Source organism: Myotis nattereri, assembly GCF_964212035.1.
Source record: "Myotis nattereri genome assembly, chromosome: 4".
Lineage (NCBI taxonomy): Eukaryota > Metazoa > Chordata > Mammalia > Chiroptera > Vespertilionidae > Myotis > Myotis nattereri.
In genome coordinates, this window is record NC_138079.1 from 48,596,778 (window position 1) to 48,621,228 (window position 24,451).

Genomic DNA, 24,451 nt, shown 5'->3' on the forward strand with positions numbered 1-24,451 from the left:
AGTGTAGGAAGAGATTAGACAAAGATCTTATATGCATGTATGCATTGCCTATGGATACAGACAATAGGGTGGCAAGGGCCTGGGGCGGGGTGGGAACAGGGTGGAGAGGAGCTATGGGGGGAAAAAGGGGGAACCTCTATAATAATCTCAATAATAAAGATTCATTTTTTAAAAAAGTTAAGTAGTTATCAAAAATAATAGAGCATGTTTTCTAAGGAAAAAAATTAACTATTTAGGTATTGCCAGGGTTCAAGTCAAATTTTTATCCTTCAAATTTGCTAATCACTTACAATACCATAAAGACATAAAGAAAAATACGAATTGATGTTCATCTACAGGTGATACCATGAGAATTCTACCAATTCTTTTTATCATTAAAGACTTAGAAAAGACCCTGAATAGGCAAAGAAATATTGAAAATGAAGGACAAAGTTGGAGGTATCATTGTACCTGATATCAAACTATACCACAAGGCTATGGTATTCAAAACAACATGGTACTGGCATAAAAACAGACACATAAACCAATGAAACAGAAAAAAGATCTCAGAAATAAACCTACTCCTGTATGGTGAACTAATCTATGACAAAGGAGGCAAGAATATGCAATTCAGTAAAGACAGTCTCTTTAACAGATAGTGTTGAGAAAACTGGAAAGATACACGTGAAAAAATGAAACTAGATGATATTCTTATACCATATACAGGAATTAACTCAAAATGGATTAAAAACTTAAAAATGTAAGATCTGAAACCATAAAATTCCTAGAAGAGCCCTAACCAGTTTGACTCAGTGGATAGAGCGTCAGCCTGCAGACTGAAGAGTTTCAGGTTCGATTCTGGTCAAGGGCATGTACCTAGGTTGCGGGCACATTCCCAGTAGGGGGTGTGCAGGAGGCAGCTGATCGCTATTTCTCTCATCGATGTTTCTAACTCTCTAGACTCTCTCCCTTCCTCTCTGTAAAAAAAATCAATAAAATATATTTTTTTAAAAAAAGAATGGGTCTTCCTTCCCCTGGCTGCTGGCACTGTCTTCGCTCAGCCGGAGCTGCCTTTCTGCCTTCCCACACATATATAATAACTATGCATAGTGTGAGATGTGTACTACACTTATCAAGGTGATCACTTAGTAAGGTATATAAATGTCTAATCACTATGTTGTATACCTAAAGCTAACATACTATTATATTCCAACTGTAATTAAAATAGTATTTTAAAAATATCACAAAATGTAAAATTTTTTAAAGATTTAGAAAACGTACCAATTTTTTCCAATGGGCCTAAAAAAAACAAATATAAAAATAAGAGAAGAAAACAGGCCAAAAATATAAAAATGCATCTCTCAAAAAATGATAAAATCCTTGATTTTATATTAGACCTCGGGGTTCCTAGTATTTTTTTTTATTTTTTTTCAGTTTCTAACAACTATGGCTATAGAATTTTTGCTATTAAGACAGTGTGGTGATAGGTAAACACCTAAAATTACTGCCTTGCACAATCACTTCAAAACTACAACTAAAAGACAAAACAGACATCATCCAGAACCACAGGAAGGCTGGCTGAGTGGAAATTCTACAACTAGAAGGAAAGAGAAAAGCACACTGAGACTCAGAGGAGGTTCAGAAGTAAAGTGCAGAGGTATGGAGGCGCACGCGGAAAGGGCTGGCAACGGAGGATGCCGGTGTCTTTTTCAATCAGGAGGGAATCTCAAGCTCCCGACGGCTCTGAACTCCAGTTCCGGGTGAGTCTCTGGGGACCCAGACTCATACGGGGAGAAACTGGACTGTCTGGCATTGGGCAGAACTCGAGGGCTGCTTTCTCTCAGAGGTACTTGCAGCGATTACTTACCGTGGGACATTGAGACCCAGGGGCCTCTTAGGGCAGGACTGAGGATCAGCATAGCTATTTTCTCCGCCCTGTTGATTCCCTGACACCCTGCCCCACCCAAGCTGTGTGCAGAGGCTTTTGCATATGAAAGGCCTGGGCCTTTGAGATCTAAAATTACCTAACAAACTTTAGTTGGGTCAGAGAGACCCAGAACATCTAAAAGAAGGCCTAAGGCCCCACAGCAGCTTGCATTGCTTCACAGCTGGGCCTCATCTGAGCACCTCCAAACCCCAAACAAGGAAGAGGAATCAGCAGATCTCTCCATAGCTCCTGCTGGGTAGCCTCAGGAAAAAGCTAAATTAGCACCTCCTTAGAGATCCAAGAGTCAGTGTACCCAGTGGTCAGAGTGGGACCATCCAGAATACAACTCCTCAGATCCATAAGGGACACACTCAGGGGGCAGACTCAGTGAGTATCAAAGCCCCACTGAAGCAAGTCTTGCCCCATAAGGGTGTCTTCAGCACAGAAGTTCTCCCACTGTAGACACAGCCAATTCTCACAGACAATTGGCCTGGAGGTCAATTCCTCCCAGTGATACCAACAACAATCAAGGCTTAACTACAACAAGACTGTGCACAAAGCCCACAAAGGGGTGCACCAAGAGTGTCCACCTCAGGTAATTGTGGAGGCTGAGCCACTGGGCCCTATAGGACACCTAGCACAGAAGCCACCCTATCAACACAGGGAAGCAGCCAAAATGCGGAGAAAAAGAAACATGTCACAAATGAAAGACATGGAAGAATGCAAACTACTGGATATAGAGTTCAAAACCACAGTTACAAGGTTTTTCAAGAATTTTCTAGAAACCGCCAATAAATTTAGTGAGACCCTTGAGGATATGAAAAAGGACCAACTAGAAATTAAGCATACACTGACTGAAATAAAGAATAATATACAGAGCTCCAACAGCAGACAAGAGGATCCCAAGAATCAAGTCAAAGATTTGAAATATGAAGAAGCAAAAAATACCCAACCGAAAAAGCAAAAAGAAAAAAGAATCCAAAAATATCAAGATAGTGTAAGGAGCCTCTAGGACAACTTCAAGTGTACCAACATCCGAATTATAGGGGTGCCAGAAGAGAGAGAGCAAGATATTGAAAATCTACTTGAAGAAATAATGACAGAATACTTCCCCTACCTGGTGAAAGAAATAGACTTACAAGTCCAGGAAGCACAGAGAACCCCAAGCAAGAGGAACTCAATGAGGACCACACCAAGACATCATAATTAAAATGCCAAGGGCAAAAGACAAAGAACGAATCCTAAAAGCAGCAAGAGAAAAACAGTTAGTTACCTACAAGGGAGTGCCCATATGACTGTCAGCTGATTTCTCAACAGAAACTATGCAGGCCAGAAGGGAGTGGCAAGAAATATTCAAAGTGATGAATACCAAGAACCTACAACCAAGATTACTTTATCCAGCAAAGCTATCATTCAGAATTGAAGGTCAGATAAAGAGCTTCACTGATAAGAAAAAGCTAAAGGAGTTCATCACCACCAAACCAGGATTATATGAAATGCTGAAAGGTTTTCTTTAAGAAGAAAGAAGAAGAAGAAAAAGGTAAAGATACAAATTATGAACAACAAATACATATCTATCAATAAGTGAATCTAAAAATCAAGTGAATAAAAAATCTGATGAACAGAGTAATCTGGTAATATAATAGAATCAGGGTCATAGAAAGGGAGTAGACTGACAATTCTTGGGGAGGGGCAGAAAAGGGTGTGGGGGGTGTGGGAAGAGACTGGACAAAAATCGTACACCTATGGATGAGGACAGTGGGGGAGTAAGGGTAGGGGGGGTGGGAACTGGGTGGAGGGGAGCTATGGGGGGGGAAAAGAGGAACAACTGGAATAATCTGAACAATAAAGATTTATTTTTTAAAAAGTGAAAACACTAATTCAAAAAAAAAAGACAGTGTGGTGAATTAGCTGGCAATCTGAAATTATAAAGAGAGATTCAGGCTTAAAAATAAGCTAGGAGGTCCATGATGATTAAGGTTGAGCTAAAGTTTGCCATTTGACGCAGTTACTTTTCATAACTTAGAAGTATATTTAGCAATAATCTCCATCAGGATAGAAAATAAAATAACCTAAGTTAACACAGTATTCTTATGCAAATAGAGATCAGATCTACAGAAGCAAGTGAACAAGAGCTGTATAACTCTTACTCCCATCATATCTTTCTATGAAATATATAGTTAATTTATTCAGGAAACTGCATCATATATTGGTGGCAGAAGACCCGCCCAGGATTTTAGGATGAAAATATCTGAGTCCTCTGGCTTCTGACCAGTCACCATTGGCCACAAACCTTTCCAGAAATGCTAAAATATATAAATTCATATTTTTAGAATTGTGCAAATCACACAAACAAAAATGTTTAAACCAGGTTTAAACTGAAGCAGTTTATCTCCATTTCTTAAAACCCAATAAGCATTAAATACTTTCCTACATTTGTTCTCCTACCACCCACTTCAAAGAGTGCTGTTCTTCCAATCAAAATATCATATAAGGTTCTGCTATTGGCTATCTTCTACCTGCCAGTTTTATCAAAATTTGGAGCCTATGTCCCAAGTCTCTTGTCAGTGAAGAAGAGTCAGATACAAATGCATTCTGTATCCCTGTTGCAGTTAGACAAATAAATGTAAATGTTAATGTCCCTGGGCCTGGGAGTGTGTTTAGACATCTCTTTTCATGATATGTAACATTAAAAGCATGAACATTTGAGGACCTAATAATTTCTATTATGCTAGAAGTGCTAAACAATAAAATTTTCTTACATAGAAAATAGGCAGAGCATGAACAGTGGCTATGGCAGTTTTTGTGTTTTCAATCAACAAAGGAAGGCCTGTACTTAGTAAAGTAAGAAAGTATTTTTGCCCCAGTTCCTATTTAGCCCTTGACCTCAAATGTGACTGACAAGTGGAATGTTGATTTGGGAATGTGAGCAGACACCTGTCCACTGAGGAATGGACTGGAGCCAGTAGCTCATTACACAGGAAACGACTAAACAGCCATTTTAGAACAATGACTTTTCATCACCTGGGTCAGATACAAACCAATAACCTAGAGGTGAAAGGCTGTCCATCAAATTCCAGTTCCCACTTCCCAGGTCCATTCAATTCCATCTATTCAATTTTAAGGACTCTCCTCTATAGGTTTGTGCAAAAGAGGCCATGTGACTCAATAGAGTTCAGACTGTTATTATTTATGGGACAAACTGAAAGGATTATAGATTCTATCACAATTAAGTTCTCCCCTAATGAATCTGCAGGCTTTAAATAATCTTCTCAAAGTGCACATCACTTTTCTTTTCTCCTTAGACGCTCTTGAGAGAAGGCACACTGGGTGATTTCAATGGTAGATACTCTCAATCCTGAAGTGGATTTGACATGTCGACGAGGCTGTTAAGCCCGAGACTGAAGTCCACACTAGTTGCAGTGTTCCGGATGTGTGAGCACGTATTTATAAATTAGCAGCCCAAGTATTTAATTTTCATGCGAGTACTTATGTGTTTACTAAAGATTAGCATTTTAATGAGTCTATTTTTTTTCTCAGACAATTGGCACAAATAGTATTTGTGCGTACCTGACTAAGAGGATGCAATGAGGAAAAAGAAGGGTCACACAGTTTTATTCAGAAATCCTAATTAGCTCGTTATTCCCGTAGCATGAAAGAAAATGAAATGAAGTATAAGTTAGGTAACCACTGAGATTTTGTATGGTTGGTTTAGTTTGAGGTTTTGTTTCTTATTTTACTTTATTTATTTGTTATTTTTGGTGGTTATTATCTTCTCAATTATAGTTCTCTATAAAGAGTTCAGCGAGAGTCTTTTCTCCCAGATCTCTTTGTGTTGTGGATTTAGGTCATGCTTGGAATATTAAATATTTTGTGTCCTCCATTTTAAGTTCTGATAGTGTAACATTATGAAATGGCTTTAATTTAGCTTATTTCTAAGAGACATCAAAAGAAAATGATTGAGATACCTCAGCTCTGTTTAAAGGCTTTCTGCTGCAGTTGGGTGAAATCTTTATTGTGAGACTTTTTAAATGGAGGCCCTTAAAATGTGAAAGTTGCTAAAAATGTGACACAAGAATCCCCAAAAGAAACAGAAGGGCTTTACCTAGAAATGCCTACACTGATGGTCACTGCAAGGAATTTAGCCTTAGGATTCCTCCTAAGGCCATTTCACATCCAAATGCAGCAATTCCAAGGTCAGCTGGAGTCATCTGGCACTCCAGCAAATCAAATCATGCTGTGAGCTCATTTTCTCCCCTACTAGGTCTTTAAAATAGAAAGCTTCTTTAAAAATTTCTCTACTGTTCTGTTTTTCCCAGGTACAACTTTTTATTTTATTCCCTACCTCATAGGTTTTTTTCCCCATTTTGTTTAATAACATTTTCTATTTTAATATATAGCTTTATTCACCTGTCTGGCATGACTCAGTGGATGAGCATCCACCTATGAACCAGGAAGTCACCATTTGATTCCTGGACAGGCACATGCCATGGTTGCAGGCTCCATCCCCAGTGTGGAGCATGCAGGAGGCAGCCAATCAATGAGTCCCCCTCATCTCATTATTAATGTTTCTATCTCTCTCTCCCTCTCAGAAATCAATAAAAACATGCGTTTTTTTAACAGAGCTTTATTCTGATATTACTCCCCCATCTGAGATTTGTTCTTGTTTTATGAATTTTTTCTTGCAAATTTTTAAAAATAATATGCTTGCAAAGCATTCCTTTATGCTCACAAATTATTTGTTTCAGATGGTCTAGAAATTATGCATTGACCACAGGTGTATAGGAAAAGTTTGAGATTTTAAAGAATGAATATTTAAGTCCATAAAACATAATTTTTGGTTTGCATTATCTCTTTCTGTGGAATGGTTAATTTGAGGAATAAAAAAAGGTGATTTTAAAAATTAGCACCAGAGATACGCATCGTAGTGCCTCTGATGTAAATGTCATGGAGACTTTTTTAAATGTATAATGGAACCTGATCATCTTCACTGGCACAGTTATGACTAGCTGTCACATACATATATTTTATGGTGTTATATATAACCATGTGGTGTTATTATTGTATGTAACGTGACATTTGACAAATATGAAATGGCTGTCTGAAAAGAAGAGGGCACAGAGAAAAGAGATAACAAAATGTTCATGAGAAACAAAACAAAACAAATGACAGAGCAAATGATGTAAAAGAAAATAGTTATAATTGATCTCTTTCCTTCTTAGGATCACTCAGAAAATAAAGTCTCCAAATTTGGGGCCCTCCAACATTATTTTTAAAAACTTAAATGTCTGTGGGAAATTTCAACCTCATTATGAAGACCTCAGATACTTTACAAAGTACAGTGACACCTCACCTTTAGCACACAACTGAAGCATAATATCAAAAGTGTTTTTTATTTCAACTCTTTTTTAGATAACTGCTAAAATGTACTTCATACTTCTTTGCCTTCTCAAATTGATTATATTGATGTAATCATCCTATTATTGATGACTTGGAGTCATCATAATAAACATCAATTATTGTGCAGTAAGACTCTTACTGGCTATTAATTTTGAGCTTGCTTGTTCTGAAAGGAAATTTATACAGCTATGTTTTTATTTCTTATATCTGATATTTATTTATTTATTTATTTATATTGTCTCTTTGGGCTTCCAGCTGTCCTTACTTACTGCTATCAATATTCCTGTGTCCAGCAGTCACTTTAATATTCTAATTTCAAATTCTAATTGGCTAGAAAACTGATAACTGACTTTGGAATTATGTGAGGGAATGAGGCATTCTCCTTATCTTTAATATGTAAAATATAGTGCAAAGATATTTTGGCATCTGTATTTGCTTCTCAGAAATGTCTTTGCCTTCCTTTGCTCTTAGCTGCATCCCTCATTACTTTCGGTGGATAAATGAATCTCTAGATAAAAGAGATGTCCTTATTTCAAACCTCTGAGTCTATAGGGCAAAAAGAGCTAGGACAGTTAAATTCAATGCACTATCTTCTGACCACTTGACCTGGTTATTTTCAATCTCCGAAGAGTCACCTACATCATGATATTGTATTTCCTACTACATTTATTAACAATCATTGGTTAACAACAGATTCCTATCTTTTTAAAATTGAAATTATTGGGGTCATGTTGGTTAATAAAATTATAAAGGTTTCAGGTATACAATTCTATATCATCTGTATATTATATGATTTCTATCTTAATATTGAGAAAAAATCAGCTCTTAATCTATTTGTTCATGCAGTCACTTTCAAGGATACTTTAGGGCCTACACTAAGCAAATGTAAAACACACAACCAATGACAAAGCACTGTGTGGGCAATCAGTCTGCACCTGCATATTAGAATAGTAATAGCCACAAGCTTAAACATTTTGAACTGTCCCTGCAAATGAATATTAAAGTGCCAGGGACTCAAAATTAAAACTTGTATCAGACAGCCTTTCTTCACTAGGCATTATGTGGTCTGTAAAGTAGAGCATAAATTACTATTTCTCTAAGCACAAATAATTTCTCATGTAAGATGACCAAGAGCAGTTCACAACATTCTCTACAATGAAGTGCTTATCCAAGAGATAAAGAAATGTGCTAAATTTACATAAGAAACAAAATGAACAAATGTTTGTTAATCCAAAAATAGCTAAGTGCCCTATATAATACCACTTGCTGGCCAGACTAATTATTTGTATGTTTTTGACTCAGTTTCTTCTTTATCTGTGGAGTTGAGGCTACTTAGAAAAGGATAATGCTAATATTGTCTACTTTTCATGGCTGTTTGTGGAGTTAATGACTGATTTAAAATGTGAATTTATCATATCAAATAATGTATGCAAAGGGACTTTGAAAACTTATTGTGCCTTATAGTAATGATTAAAATCAGTATAAAGAAAGTTATTTATGTATAAAATACAGTTGGATGCAGAGAGATGCCAGCTGCAGATATTTCACTGCTTTGTGCAATTTCCATGTGTAAAATTTTAGTTGTAAATTTTATAAAAGCTATTTTGCACAGAAAATTTGTGCTAAAAAGTAATATTGGTAAAAGTTTGAAATGAATCCCAGTAATGGTAGCAATAAGAATGTGAAGGCAATAAAATATTTGTGAAAGTAAACCTCTTAAGCATGTCTTCACAACCTTAATGAAACTGAAAAAATGGGTTCAATAATTTTAACAATTAAAAAGAAACTGCTTCCAATGAAAGGGAAAAGAATGGCTCCATAAAAATAAGGTGATTGAGTTTCTGTCTCCTCCAGGAATATATTAATTCTTCCAATGCATATTCCATGAAAGTCTACTACATGCCCCTTGCCACTAGCTCCTGTTCATTTTTGGGTCTCAAAATAGGTATCACTCCCTCAGGAAACCTTCCCTGGAGTGAGTCTCTGAGAATAGTTTGCATTTCTTTTTGTTTGTTTGTTTTTTGTTTATTTTATTGATTAAGGTATTACATATGTGTCCTTATTCCCCCATTGCCCCCACCCCACTCCCGTTCATGCCCTCACCCCATGGTGTCTGTGTCCTTTGGTTATGCTTATATGCCTTTGGTTGACCTCTAGCCCTTATAGTCCTTTGGTTGACCTCTACCCCTTACTCCCACCCTCTGAGGTTTGAGCATCTGATCAATGCTTCCCTGTCTCTAGATCTGTTTTTATTCATCAGTTTATTTTGTTCATTATAACCCACAAATGAGTGTTTCTCAACACCTTATAACAATTGCATCCTTTTCTCCTCCAATAGACTGTAGAAGCTCTAGAAAGGCTGAATTCTTGTCTGTCTTGTTTACAGTATCAAAAAAACAAAAACAAAAACATTTGCTGACTTAGTAAACAGTAGGCCCTGAAAAATGGGGATACAAAAAATACTACATGGCCCCTAACCTCACCACACTCAAACAAACAATGGCAAGTGGAAAGAAAGAGGATCCCCGGGGCTGGGAGAGCAGAATGTCAAAGGAGACTTCTGGATAAATGGAGAAGGGAGAACAGAGAGCCAACTAGCAAGTCACAGAACCTATTTGGACTATTTTCTCATAATAGAACCCTAGGAAATTTAAAGTTGAGATATTGGATGTCAAGATAAATATTTTAGAATTGAACTACATAAACAACTGATTTACAGAGAAACTGAAAGAGATGTTTTAGAGCTACATTTCTCAACTGTGTTTCTCAAGAGCATTCTGGTAGAATGTTAACAGTTATTTAGTGAAGAAAAGTAGAAGGGATTTCCATGGACAAATATATTTGGGAAATATCACAAGTTTACCCCCACAGGGGAATTCACAGGGCTTATTAGATTACTAGAGTCCTGGTGCACAAAATTTGTGCACATGTGGGGTCCCTCCACCTGGCCAGCGATCGGGGCCAATCAGGGCCATCTCGCTCAGTCGCAATTGGGGTAATTCAGGGCCAGTGGCTGGGGAGGGATCGCAGGAGGGACTGCAGGAAGGCTCCAGGGCATGTACGGTCCTGTCTTGCCCAGTCCTAATCGGCCGGGCCCCAGCAGCAAACTAACCTAACAGTAGGAGCAACTGCACCATGGTGGTCAGTGCACATCATAGCGACCAGTCGGTCGACCGCTTGGTTGGACATTTAGCATATTAGGCTTTTATATATATAGATTGTAACTCACAGCACATAATGCTCGGCACGCACTTTCCCTCCAGCCCCCGGTCTTGGAGACCTCATGTCCTTCCAAGGTTCTGCTCTCCCTCTTCAGCTGCCACACGAAGTAAATTGCATCATGTGCATGGAAACCCTTTGCAGGCTCCATGGGTGTGTCTTTACTTTGCTGCAGTTCTTTGCTCCCAACATAAGGAGAGACACCCTCATTATCAAGTAACACCATCATGGTAAGACCCCTGCTCAGCCTACTGCAGCGGTTTTAAATAGGCCATGGGTCGCTCTAGATCAGGGGTGGGCAAACTTTTTGACTCAAGGGCCACAATGGGTTCTTAAACTGGACCGGAGGGCTGGAACAAAAGCATGGATAGAGTGTTTGTGTGAACTAATATAAATTCAAAGTAAACATCATTACATAAAAGGGTACGGTCTTTTTTTTTTTAGTTTTATTCATTTCAAACGGGCCGGCCCGTGGGCCGTAGTTTGCCCACGGCTGCCCTAGATGGTTTGGCTCAGTGGATAGAGCCATAGCCTGTGGACTGGAGGGTCCTGGATTTGATTCTGGTCAAGGGCCCATTCCTGGGATGTGGGCTCAATCCCCAGTAGGGGGCTTGTGGGAGGCAGCAGATCGATTCTCTTCATCATTGATGTTTCTATCTCTCCCTCTGCCTTCCTCTCTGAAATCAATAAAAATATATTAACAAAAATAAAAATAAATAGGCCATGAATCAAACGTCGCTGCTCTCCATCTTCACTTCCTCTTTTGTCTTCGCCCTCCCCCCACACCTCTCTCTCTCTCTCTCTCTCTCTCTCTCTCTCTCTCTCTCTCTCTCTCTCTCTCCTGGGGTCTGTAAAATGGGGTCAGGATTCCTACTTCAACCAAGGGTGATGCTTCCGTACAGCCCTCCTTCCCCCCTTCCCCACCCATCTCTGTCCCCAGTCCTGTGAGGTCTCTCTCCCCCCACTCCATCTAACTTGGTGGGTCCTTCTCTGCCCCCTCCTCCTGCAACCTCGTGTCTGCAGCCTCCCCCTTTCTCCTCCGGGAGCAGAGCTCCCCAAAGGCTGTGCAGGGTAGGGTTGTGTGGGGCGGGACGCGGCCTTGTGGGGTGAGGCAGTGCAGAACTGTGCGGGGTGAGCCCAGGCAGGGCCTCGGAGGAGAACTGGGGTGTCGGTCACAGGGAGGAGGAGGGAGGGACGTGGAGCCTGTCCTGTGGGAGAGGCACCGGGCTCCTCGGCTGCCCCCACCCAGCAGCTTCTCTAGGCCCCTGCGCAGCTGTCACCCTCCGCCCCTCACTGCCTCCTGCTTCCTTTCAGTTTTGGACTCAGTTTCTCCAACTCAGCCCTGCACCGTCTCTGCTGCGTCCCCAGGAGCCCAAGTCCACCCCTTGGCCTCAGGCAGGTGTGCCTGGTCTGTCCCCCCATATTAGTGCTACCCACTTTCCTGGAGTTGTTAGTGAAACTTAACAAATAAAAAGAAGCAGCTCTGCAGATTATAAATTGCACACTGAGAACCCACAGGCTGAGGAGGGCTGCGCAGTCCATGGCTCTGGAATCATGCATAGCAGCCTCCAGCACCACCAGGTCCCTCCTGGCTCCTGCCCCCGCCCATCTCTGCCTGGGGCTCAGGCCAAACCCTGGGAGCTTCCTGACAGCTCTCACCTCACACCTCACACCTCACTTTCCAGCGTCTGCCCTTTGGTGGTCAGTGCATGTCATAGCGACTGGTCAAGAGGTCGAACTCCCAGCAGAACTCTGGTCGAGGGGACAATTTGCATGTGAGGCTTTTTTTTTTTTTTAAATATATATATTTTATTGATTTTTTACAGAGAGGAAGGGAGAGAGATAGAGAGTCAGAAACATCGATGTGAGAGAAACATCGACCAGCCGCCCCCCGCACACTCCCCACCGGGGATGTGCCCGCAACCCAGGTGCACGCCCCCGACCGGAATCGAACCTGGGACCCCCCAGTCCGCAGGCCGACGCTCCATCCACTGAGCCAAACCGGCTTCGGCGTGAGGCTTTTATTATATAGGATTACAGGCTCCAAGTAGGCCTACAGGAAAGAACCTTGCTAAACTTTAAGTTGGATGTTCCACACTGATTTCTTTAGGAAACCCTTTTTCTCAAAACACCACTGCCATCTCAATGGATATGATTTGAAAACACTGATCTAGACATGCATAAGTTAGTTATGTGCTGCCTTCTTCATCAACAATATTATCTAAATTACTGATTTTATTAGAATACTAGAGGCCAGATGCAAGAAATTTGTGCACAGGGCTTGGCCCTTGCAGCCGCAGTGGCTTGCCTTGGCCCTCGCAGCCCCAACTTTGTCCAGAAGGTCATCCGGAAGAACATCCAGAAGGTCGTTAGGCTGTCCAGTCTAATTAGCATGTTACGCTTTTACTAGTATTATTATAGATAGCAAAAAACACAGCCATTAGTGAAAATCACCTCAGAAGCTATAGCTAATGATAATAAAGTCTAACTCAATGCTCTTTCCCATATATTTATAAAGGAAAGGATTAACTATGGTGAACTATATATAAATGTGTATATAGATATAGATATAGTTCCCTATGTAAAAAAACATTTAAAGGATTCAGCTTTTACCAAAGGGGATGTGGGACACATATCCCCAATTCCATTTTCATCTCTAATGCTGAGATGATGCAGGCGCATGCTCAGTGGCTTCCTGTGGAACTCTAAGCAAGTCCCTCATGTTGCGATCTCTAAGGGAAATGGGAGAGCTGACCTGGACAGGCTCTGAGTACTGTGGCACCACAACTACTCTACACTAATACTTTAATATACATTGTTCCTTTCACGCAGTCAGTTTTCATAATTGAAAATATTATGTTAATTTTTAATTGTTTTTTCTCATTGTAATCACTCCTTCAATATCAACAAAAGTCTTTGGTGGATAGAAATATTTAAAAATAGATTTTTATCTTCTTAATTGATTATTATCCCTGTATAATAGGCATGTTCCAGTGTCAATCCACACAGGGCTACTATTTTTACCCATGGAAGAAAACTTTTATTTCTAACAGTGGGCCAAACTACTGAACATATTTAGTCCCACTTCACTTTAGTTCTGGGAAACCTGTATTTTCTCCATCACAGTCTTTAAGAGTATGTTACATAATGCATTCCTAAATTAAGTTATAAATCGAACATCTAATCATGTTTGCACAGAAAATCAGGAACCTGTCTTCAGCTAACAGAAAAATTTAAAATAGTTCCTTAAGTACAGGTTTTTCACCATCCCAAAGACAGCATTTCGTTTCTCAGAGATGATCACTGTTTGTCAGGAGACACCAGGAGATGATGTTAAATAACAAAAGCTATGAGGGTCCCAGCAATCCCCAAAGCTGAGACCATGGTGAAGACTTCAGAGAGCAAAACTGTCTGAAGCAGCAGAGCACGCCCATCGGCAGGAGAGTAATTAACTGGATGAGCGGAACGGTCCTCATTATCCACTCGACCGAGTCAGTATGACAAATTCATGTTAAGACAATTTGAGGGATTCTTGAATATTTATATATTATGAGTCTCAAAAGTGAAAAAGTTTGGGTTGATGCATTGGAGGCCCATAAAAGAACATAGCCGTCTGCTGCATTCCTGTGAAGGCAAGGCAGGTAAGCTCCCATATGGCCCCCTTTTTTTCTTTTTAGTTTCACGCTTGGGAGAAGAAATAAAATTTTGATTCTGCTCCATAAATCCAAAGTGGTTTTTCAAGGCCTGAAAATCTTACTCTTTTTGAATTACAACTCTGCCCTGCTTTGGCATCGGAAGGCATTCATGACTGCTATCAAGGTAAGACAGAAGCTGATGGATTGTAAGACGGCGTTTCTTTAGCTTGTGACATTTGGAGTTTGCTGGAGAGAGCTGGGATTTATTATGTGTTCATTAGTTCTAGGACTATGGGCCATGGTTGGTGCCTTTTATGTTAATGAATCCCCTGCCTCACTTATAAGTTATGAGAGGTGAGAAAGCCTACGCAGCCTGGCTAACCCTTACTAAATCTAAAATAATCTGCATCCTACCCATACCCTCTTTAAAAAGTACCATTGCTCAAGAGTTTAAATTCTTCCACACTTGCCATATTCAGAAATAATGTGGTTATAAAGAAGGCCTAAAGGTCTAAGTTTCCAAAAAACAGCAACAAAACTAAACACTGACAATTATAAGAAAAGATAAATGTTTAAGGGTAAATAATAGTCCTTGTTACAAATTTTCCCTTTAAGAAAATTAGAGAAAAGGTAAACCCACTTTTGTGGGAAATATCATGTAAAAAAGGTAGAAATCCCAAAGGGAAGAGTCCATTAATGATTGGTCATAGCCAAGAGAGGCAGAAAAGCACTGCAGAGTCAAGTATAAGAACAAGCAAAAAACAGATGCTTGCCATGAAGGGCATTTGCAAAGGCCCCAGTAACCTGGCTATGCAACAAAAGATTCATGATGATAGAAATTTCTTGGTGAGTTTATCTTAGAGATTTGAGAGTTGCAAATCATAAAGAAATTGAATATGATGAAATTTAAAGTTAGAGATGAGCCATTAAGCTCTAAAAAGTCATCAAGTGGACTACCTAGTATTAGAAAATTGTAGGCCAAGATTACTAACCTTCTAGTGATACACAGAGAGCCTGGCATGTATTTTTAAACAGCCTGAATCCAAACGAGGGAGTTGAAGTTCACTGCTGGTGGGAATGCAGACGGATACAGCCACTATGGAAAACAGTATGGAATTTCCTCAAAAAATTTAAAATGGAATTGCCATTTGACCCAGTGATCCCACTTCTAGGAATATATTCTAAGAAGCCTGCAACATCAATCAGAAAGAATATAAGCACCTCTATGTTCATAGCAGTGCTATTTACAATAGCTAAGATCTGGAAACAGCCCAGGTGCCCATCAGTGGATTAAAAAGCTGTGGTACATTTATACCATGGAATGCTATGCAGCTGTAAAAAAGGACCTCTTACCCTTTAAGATAGCATGAGGGACCTAGAAAGTATTATGTAAAGTGACATAAGCCAGTCAGAGAAAGACAAGTATCACATGATCTCACTCATATGTAGAATCAAATGTGGAATCAAATGAACAAAATAATTAATAAACAAACTGGATCCAGAGACATAGAAGCATGGAACAGACTGATGAATCTCAGAAGAAAGCGGGGGGTGGGGGGAAGAGATTAACCAAAGAATTTATATACATATATGCATAACACATGGACACAGACAATAGTGTGGTGAAGGCCTGGGGGGAGGAGTCAATGGGGGAAAAAAAAGGGAAATTTGGATTAATTTCAACAATAAAGATAAAAAAAGATTTTTTAAAGAGGGAGTTGGAGACTATAGAGAAAACAAGAGACAGGTCAACTAGAATAGTTTATAACAGCGACTCTTGACATTCTTTGCTGTCATTTCAATTACCTCCCAAGCTTTTAGTACATACTAAAGTTCCATTCCCCAAATGTGGATTTGGATCCAGGTTGGAGCCCCAGGCATCCCTGCTTTGTAAATGTTCCTAAGTGATTCTAAAGTGCTGCCTGGGCTGAGAATCCCTGGGTGACTGCTGGGGGTTCTTGAAATGGAAATATCATATCAGAAATAACAAACTCATGGCAAAAGTGGTTGCCCTAAATATTTAGAGTCAGGCTAGAAAGAATTCAGTAATCCTACTGCCATTACCATAACAGAATGCATCAATGGTATCCATCGTATTCTAATCCTATATAATAAAAGGATAATATGCAAATTGACCCTAACACATTACGACCAGGAATGACCAGTCGCTATGACATGCACTGACCACCAGGTGGCAGACACTCAATGCAGAAGCTGCCCCCTGGTGGTCAGTGTGCTTCCACAGGGGGAGCACTGCTCAGCCAGAAGCCGGCTCATGGCTGGCCAGTGCAGGGGAGTGAGCCTAAGCTGTTAGTCAGATATCCCCTGAGGGGTCCCAAACTGCGAGAGGGCACAGGCCAGGCTGAGGGACACCCCCTCCCCCAAGTACATGAATTTTCATGCACCAGGCCTCTAGTCTATATATATAAAAGTCTAAGCAATTGTTTGACTGTTCAACCATTCAACTGGTAACTTTGATGCGCACTGACCACCAGGGGGCAGACACTCAACGCACAGGCATGTAAACATGGAACAGACTGATGAATCTCAGAGGGAAGGTGGAAGAGGCAGGGTGGGAAGAGATTAACCAAAGATCTTATATGCATACTAGAGGCTCCATTCATGCACCAGTGGGGCCCCTCAGCCCCGCCTGCAGGAATCAGGCCAAAACCACCTCTCTGACATCCCCTGAGGGGTCCCGGATTGCAAGAGGGTTCAGGCCAGGCCGAGGAACCCCACTGGTGCACAAATCCATGCACCATGCCTATAGTGTCTTTAATAATAAAAAACAACATTATTTAATTTAAAAACAGCATTTTTTAAACCTCTAAGTGTTCAGTACCTAGCCAAGATCTTTTTAGTTAAATGTTTTTAAGTTCTCTCTTATCTGCAGTCTGTACCCTACCATGCATGGTCTACCTCATCCTCCAACGCAATACAGAAAATAAACACTAGGAACTATGATTCACATTTTGTGTAAAATGTGTTTCTAAAATAGTGACATCTGAGGTTTGATGGTTGTTCGATGCTTTTTTGTCTCTGGGTTCAGAGGCAGGCTGGGAGAAAACAATGGGGAATGCGGGGACATATGTAATACTTTCAACAATAAAGAATTAAATAAAAAATAAAGGCAAATAAATAAGTAGCAAAAAAAATAAAACAGTGGCATCTCAGTAGCTCCTTATGTCCTTCCAAACATGTGACTGAGAAAAACCACTATTCAGGATGGCTCTCATGTGTATTACATATTAGAAGTAAGGAACCATACATAGAAACAGTAGAGGAGTTTCATTTCTATTCAGGGAATAAAAATGTTTTTAAACTTTCACCTTGGTCAAATGATTTCAGTCTTCCTAAAAGGGAAAATTCAGAAGCACATATATTAATACATAAGCTCCCAGAGAATCAGTGAGTAAAGTTGATCTAGTCTATTGATAGAGAAGCACCTCTTATGCATAAACACATGGCATGTGCACGCACATGTGGCAGCTCAACAAAACCTAGATGAAAAAGAAAATGATCCTGGAAAACTTGGATATTTAAGGGCATTATTTCCTTTGAACTTCCTTTAGCCAACATTCTATCAGTAAAAAAACACACACACAAACAAACAAACAAACAAACAAACAAACAAAAACAGTGTAGCTTCTAGTCCATGACCTTAACCTCTCTTCTTCATTTGCTGTCCTTCAATGGGGATTAGTGACTCTCCAAGTTGAGTTTCTTTCTTTTTTTAAAAAAAAATATATTTTATTGATTTTTTTACAGAGAGAAAGGGAGAGGCATAGGGAGTTAGAAACATCGATCAGCTGATCAATGTTTCTCCCTCATCAATGTTTCTAACTCTCTATCCCTCCCCCTTCCCCTCTGTAAAAAAATAAATAAAATATATTAAAAAAAAAAAAGAAACATCAATCAGCTGCCTCCTGCACACTCCCTACTGGGGATGTGCCCACAACCAAGGTACATGCCCTTGACCAGAATTGAACCTGGGACCCTTAAGTCCACAGGCCAATGCTCTATCCACTGAGCCAAACCAGTTAGGGCACAAGTTGAGTTTCTATAGTAGCCTATCACCTCTGACAATGGAAAATCGGGGCTTAAAATTCTCTTTTGAAAGAATAAACACAAATATCATCCTTGTGAAGCAAGTTTAGGATATTGGTATAGCCTGATGTGTGTAAGGAGTCTCTTAACCCTCTTTACCTCTTCATATAAGCTCCTGGGATTAAAAAAATGACTTTACTCTGACTGTCAACTAAATTGAAACTATAGGATTTAGCTGATAACCAGCACTAGACCAGCCACAGGAATGTCTCATTGTATGTGGACTAGCCTTAAAGTTACTTCAGCAATGTAGTTGAAAGGAGGAGAAAGCAATCCCATCTCTACCCTATAAATTCCTTTTCTTCTATCAACAAACAGGATGGAGCCCTGCCCAAATCCTCTTCCAGTGTCACCCAATCCATGTTGAATCATGGTATTCTTATAAACTCATAATACAAATTCTGGAGCTACCCTAACCATAACTTTTTTAAAAACCATCTTACTATAGTAATGCCTTCAACTATGTTTGAATAAAAGACAATAAAAGCAAAATTAGAATAGAGTGGTAATTATTATTTTTATTTTCCTAATAGTTTTTTTAAATCTAATTGAACCTAAATCATATAGTCACAGTTACATGGGTTTGTATCAAAATGAAAATTTAAAACCATTCTCTACATTAAATGCTAGTTGATTTTAAAAGAGGGGGAAAGGATGTCAGAAAAGGTATGGTTTTCTTTCTCTCCAGAATCCTTGATGGAAGATGATTGGAGTGTTGTGCAGCCAAGGTATTGGGAGAGATGACAAAGGGAGTCTTTGTTGTTGGTCTGACAATCTACCACTGAGTACTGAGAACCTAAAGAGGCTGTGTATGAGAGCTTCGTGGGGCGCTCACAGAGATCCAGGAAGGTGGTTTGGAATTCAAGTCTGTCTCTTTTTTCTTTTTCTCAACATAATGAAAATGATGTCCGCTCTATATTTGTCAATGACCATATCCCTGAAAATATGGGGAACTGTGTGCTTTTGGCCAGAAACTGACTTGCAATAGCATTGTTTCCTGATGGACTTGGAAGAATGCTTCCATATTGCTTGACTATCCTCAGGTGATGTCTGCAACATAAACTTTGCTCTGGGAAAAGATAATGAGAAATACATTGGCACCAGGAAGGTGATCCCCTAAAGAACTTGGATAGTTACACTAATAAACTGAAGTACTGTAATATCACTCAACCTCTTTAAATGAAATGAGGTAAATTTGAGGTTTCATTTACGTCAAATGAAACCATACATGAAAAGAGGGTCCTATCTTCTTAGTCTATTCTGTGCCAGGCCCTTTGAGTACATGACATGATCTTATGTAATTCTCACAATGCCCCTAAGAAGTAAATAGTACTATCCTTACTTTATAGAAGAGGAAGCCAAGGTTCGGGGAAGTAAAATAGCTTATCCAAAGTCATGCAGTATGTAAAAGCAGATGCAAAAGTTTAACCCTTAATCTCCTGTTCTAAATTTTACAACATGAGAACTCCCAGAATAAAGATTTTTTCCAAGCGGGGCCTAATTAACACACACACACACACACACACACACACATCAGAAGGCCATGGATCAGTCTTTCATGGGGCATCAGATCAGAAAATTTGAGAACCATGTCTATTTCTAGAATAGGAAAAGGTACACAAAGTGGAATCAATTATTCAAAGAAGTAGTAATGATGAATAAAGAAACAAAAAGGCAATTGAAAGAAATGGAGACTATAGCCATAAACATAATTAGCCAATCAATAAAGCAATAAATAAAATATGAAATATATAAAATAACTACTTTTAAAGCAATAAATATGACACTGTTCTTATAATTTTCTCCTTTATCTCCTCGACCCTACCATACTCCCTAGAAGTAGGATGAACCTTTCTTTGAAAGTGAAAGGAGGCCCTAACAAAAGTTGATCTGGTTCAGCATGTATGAGCCAAGCCCTACAAACAGCGTGACAATGAAGGATGATGAGAGGTTTCGTTCTGCAGTAAGTAGTTGCTTCTGTAGTAGGGCTGATAATAAGCAAAACAGGACTTTCTTGTGTCTTTAGTACTAACAAACCTCTGTAGTTTCTAATTTCCCCCTAAAGCTGGCTTCCTCACACAACTACTTCTTATGCTAAAGAAATGAATCTCTAACTGTAGAGGACAACACAGGTATTTGGGGAAGCAAAGGACTTCTCAGCACCTGTAAACATGCCATTCCCAGGTAGGAAAAGCCCTGCTTAGTATTTTACCTCCAGCTACAAAAGGAAATGAGACTAACTCCAGGAATATGTCCTTATGAAAGATCAAGGTTATTTGAAAACAGACAAGCCATTTAATTAAAGTTGTAAAACATAACCCAGAGAAAACCTTGTAGATCTTAGCTCTTGATTTTTTTCTCTTATAGCCTATTTTAAAAGTTGTCATCTGCCCTAACCGGTTTGGCTCAGTGGATAGAGTGTCGGCCTGTGGACTCAAGGGTCCTGGGTTTGATTCCGGTCAGGGGCATGTACGTTGGTTGCGGCACATCCCCAGTGGGGGGTGTGCAGGAGGCAGCTGATCGGTGTTTCTCTCTCATCGATGTTTCTGACACTCTATTCCTCTCCCTTCCTCTCTGTAAAAAATCAATAAAATATATTTTTTTTTAAAAAAAAAGTTGTCATCAGGAAAATGGTCATGGTGCACAACTGCCCTTCTTATTAAAAAAAAAATCTGAATGCCCCACCAAAATGAATCAACTAGTCTAGAAAAGGGTTAATTCGAATGGAGAATTCTGAGGTCAGGCTAATCAGAGGCACAAGCAAATAGATACTTTCCTAGAACCACAGTGGCACAGACTACACATTGAGACATGTTTAATAAATTCAGTAAGTAATGAATAAGTCACAGAAGTAAACATGTATCTAGAGACCGAGTTAGGTCTCTATACACATCATCCGACTACAAGCTATGTACTCCTTCAACTATGCAAGGTTCAATCTCAACTTCTGAAAAGTAGTAGCATTATGAGGAGGATACTAACTATTAAAACACAGCAAATGTAAAATCTGCAATCAAAAAGTGCTTTACTTAAACTAGAAAGACAAGAGAAATATATTTATAAAAATAGTAGGGAGAAATTGAGATTCAGAGATGGATGCATTCATAAAAAAGAAAGCAGGAATTATATTTGAGATAAGAAATACAAATAAAAAATGAAATGTCTTAAATAGGGTAAGGGTGAGGGAGAAAGATTGAGTAGAAAGCAAAGAAAGACAAAAAGAATGTCTGTTGTTATTATTTTTATTTAGTTACTATAAAATGAATGCTTCTATCAAAAATAATTAAATGACACCATATGACAGTTAAAAACAACAGGGTTTTAAAAAAAGAAAGAGAAATGTCAATGCTGATGAACAGAAATGTACAAAATCATAGCACACAGGGGGAAGAGAAGAAGAGATATAATTTCAAAAATATATGAAGGTTGATAAAGGAATGCAGCAAATGAAATGTGAGCTGAACAGATAAGCAACCGAATCTATTGAAGAGAAACTACGAATGTGGTTATTTTAAAATTAAGCATAATTAGATGGAGAACAAGCAAACATCAGAAGTGATAAAGGCAAGTACACATGACCATGCACAAAAATAATAGTAATAAAAGAACAAAGGGCAGAAAGGAGAAAAAATAAGGGGAAAAGACATACAAAGAAAACAAAGCAAATTTTTTTTCTCCAGAAAATTCTACCCTAAAACTTCCCATTTCCATACACACACTTTCTAAAGAACCAGACACACAACTCTTTTCCCAGACATTGAGAATGGCTTTGCCCCCAGACATCACCCCGAAGCCCCCCTTACAAAAATTCTCCTGGGAAAAGCAACCGTTCAGGCAGCAGTGCCTGGGTGGGTCCTTCGTTAGAATAGTTCCCACAGGCATGTGTCCTCACTGGTATTACACAGGAATCCCATATGGCACAATCTGGATCTCGCGGAGGTGGAATCTGCATAAAGTAGGACGAAGCCAGGGCCAGCACAAAAGCAGAGCCATGCGTGTACCGACATTGGCTCCATGCCCTCTGACCCCGCTCTGCGCCTGTTCCCACACTTGGTGCAAACCCAGACGAGTGTGTCCGCGGGCCTGTAGGTAGCAGCAGTCTGTCACCGGGTCAGGACAGGGCTGAAAGGAAGCCCGGAATTAGTCCCTCGACAGTATGCTGATCAATTTTAAGGCAGTGCCCTGTCATCCAAAAAGAACACCTACGTGTGGCTGCAATTAACCCCGTTAGCGTGTGTCTGGCATTGTCCAGCTGCCAAGCAATGACCCTGGAGGGAGGTGAGCAGAGCAGAATATGCCTCTTGATGCTTAACTCAGTTCTCTGCAGTTTGGGCTAGAACTACTGGAATTAACTGGTGAAAACTTCATCTGTATACGCGTGGGTGTGTGCGTTGGGGGTGCAGTAGTCTTGTTTGTTATTGCTTTTTTTGTTGTTGTTATTGTCATTGTTTTCAGTAAATCTACCTGAAGTAAAGCTAACTTTTATCTGCAATTCCTGGGGAAATAAACAGATTTCCAAGGGTTATAAATTAGTGAAATACACATTATGCTATTATAAATTATCAGAGAAAATATCCATAGACTTAAACATATTAACTAACAAGCATCTCTTAATAGAAGCCACATCTCACACACACACACACACACACACACACACACACACACACACACGGGACTCCACAGCTGCTGAGCACGAGAGAAAGAGGCAAAGCCATCCTCTCAACGTAGAAGTCAGATCTCTAGTTTGTGCCAGTATTTGTGTGTAGCTTGGTGCTCCTTGAATGAAAGAAACTAGAAACATTTTTTTTTTAAAGTGAACTAATCAATTGCTTCTACAAGCCACTTACTCCATAGTTGGCATTTTGATCATGACAATTCAAAACCCCAGGAAAAATTATGGCTAAAATTTATCTTTAAATCAGGGATGGACACTCTATTTTTTTAAACACAAATGCTTCTTCAATTTTCTTGATTTTTGTCTACATACATTTTGAGTACATCCATGCAAAGGGCTTACCATTTCAAATAAGACATACGACTTCAAATTTCCTTATTCAACATTTTTGGTTTTCTGGCTTGAAAAATTATGATTATTTCAGAATCTTTATTTTGAGAAGAAAAGAACTTTTAAACATTCTCCTGCAAGTTTTTCGATGCCCACTACATGCTTGAAAAGGCTCTGAGGAGCTGCACCGATTACTCAGGAACAAGGGAAGACAGCCACCTCTCCTTGCCAGGCATCATCAGCTCCTGAGATATGACGGGGCAGACTCCCAACTCACACGCTCTCGGTGCTCTGGGTTCTTGGTTCTTGTCTAGCAGAAAATATTTTTTATGAAGACGATGCAGCCTGCACTTGCTACAGATCTTCACACACGACACAAAATTCAGGCAAACTGCTTCCCTTGAATTTTAAGACATACCTAACTCACAAAGTTTAAAAGAAAGCTGCTGTGGAAGCCTAAAAAACAAGATTTATTTGTTAGAAAGCTGCAAGCACGGTTATCATGAATGTCCACTCTGCATATCCCATATCAAGGGACAGTGGCAGTGCTGTCCTGCAGCCATCCTATCTCACTCCCCGAAGCTGGGAGCTGCTTCTATGGGAGAGGAACAGTGTAATGGTATTCCTGTTCTGCCAGTATATGTCTGATCTACTCCAATGAGAACAAGAGAAAGAAAACAAGGAAGGAGTGAGGAAACGGGTGAAAGAAAATTAGTGCCATTGTTTTTTAACATATGAATAATATCTCATTTGAAATCACAGAAGAGACTTGTTTTGGTTTTTGGTCGCTGGTTGGTTGTTTTCAGAATTAAGACATAATCATATCTTTTAAGCAAAAATATTGCTTAAGTACTGGACTATTTTCAGCAATTGTTCAGCACATTGTATGACCTGCTACTGCCTTCTAATGTTTTATTAAGCATATTATAATGACTTCAAATCAGAGTAAAATGATATAACATATATTGCCTATCATTGTCTTTATCAAGTGTTCTACAAAATATTTTATAAAAATAGTTTCTGTTAGGTTATTTTATTAAGTAACTTAACTTTAAAATACAAGGCAGTATCTGTAAATAGGTAAAATTCTATGTCTAAAACAACAGTTTTTACTGAGTTGAATATGCTGATGGAAAGTTTCGAAACAGTGAATGTGTTGTGAGACCTTTCGCACGCAGC